This window comes from Panicum virgatum, chromosome 5N (genome assembly GCF_016808335.1).
Source record: "Panicum virgatum strain AP13 chromosome 5N, P.virgatum_v5, whole genome shotgun sequence".
Taxonomy (NCBI): domain Eukaryota; kingdom Viridiplantae; phylum Streptophyta; class Magnoliopsida; order Poales; family Poaceae; genus Panicum; species Panicum virgatum.
The window spans coordinates 51576899-51578375 of record NC_053149.1 but is presented as its reverse complement, the minus strand read 5'-3'; the positions used below and the strand labels follow the sequence as shown (position 1 = coordinate 51578375).

The 1477-nt window shown below is 40.9% G+C and overlaps 1 pseudogene; it reads right to left on the bottom strand.

Moving 5' to 3' along the window:
• Nucleotides 1-235: 235 nt before the first annotated feature.
• LOC120674909 lies at nt 236-1477 on the bottom strand (annotated as a pseudogene).

Sequence of the window (1477 nt, the reverse complement as noted above, 5' to 3'; positions counted from 1 at the left end):
GTCCTGTACGAGCACCAGGCGTATCTTTCCTCAGCACCGAGAGCACCAGGCATGGTTTGTCTCTGCTCGTCTAATAGATTTGGAATGGTGTGATAGTTTAGGGCATTGCATTATTGTTTCTGCATCTAACCGAAGTTGCAAATAGAATTTTTCATTGATTTGGGTTTACAACAACAATACAAAAAAATAAAAATAACAAAAGATACATGAAAAGGACATCTACATAATACATGTTCTAAGGTTGTCGGCCACTAAACTTTTGCCATATATGTTCCACTAGATCTGCCTGAAGACGTTTATGAATCTCTCTATCATGAATCATATCATTGATCTCTAGAATTCTGGTAAATCCATTAATTGGTCCATGGTCCAGTCCTTCAATTGGTCTGGTAGCTCGACCCTCTTCGTATGTGGTGTCGATATGCAACTGATAGGAGTCCCTCTCATCCTCAACTATCATATTATGCAAAATAATACATGCCATCATAATATCTTCTAGCTCTTGCCTATCCCATAGACGTGCTGGATGACGTATAATGGCCCATCGTTTCTGTAGAATCCCAAAAGCACACTCCACATCTTTTCTTGATGTCTCTTGATGCTGAGCGAATAGTTTATCCTTTTCAGTAAGAGGTAAAGTGATTGTTTTTACAAATGTTGCCCACTTAGGATAAATTCCATCAGCTAGGTAGTAACCCATATTGTACTCTAAACCATTAATTGTAAATTTAACTTCTGGGGCTCTCCCTTGTAGCACTTGTGTGAACAATGGAGATTGGTTCAACACATTTAGATCATTGTTGGAACCAGGTGTGCCAAAAAAGGCATGCCAAATCCAACGGTCATAGGAGGCAACAGCTTCAAGCATGATAGTGGGTACCTTGTAGTCACCACGGGTAAATTGTCCCTTCCATGCAACTGGGCAATTTCCCCATCGCCAATGCATGCAATCTAGACTTCCCAACATCCCTGGAAACCCTCGTGCCTCTCCAACTTGCAGTAATCGTTGGATATCCTCATCATTAGGTTTTCTAAGATATTTCTCCCCATATATGTGTCTAATACCTTGAACAAACTTGATTAGACACTCTAAAGCTGTGGTTTCAGCAATTCCAAATGATTCATCCATAAGGTCGGCCGGTGATCCATATGCTAACATTCGGAGGGCAGCCGTGCATTTCTGCAGCGGTGAAAGACCCACCTTACCAAATGCATCTCTCCTTAACTGAAAATATGGGGATCAATTTTCTGATGCTTCCACAATTTGCAAAAAAATGTGCTTTCTCATCCGAAACCTTCTACGAAATTGGTAATCAGTGTACAAAGGATTTTCAGCAAAGTATTCAGCAACTAATTTTGCATGGCCAGCTTCATGATCCCTATTAATGTACCTTCGCAAGTTGACGCTAGTGCCTGACTGAGCTTGAAGTTTAGCTTCAATCAGAGCTTGCATTTTTGCTTCAACACGAGCCACCAT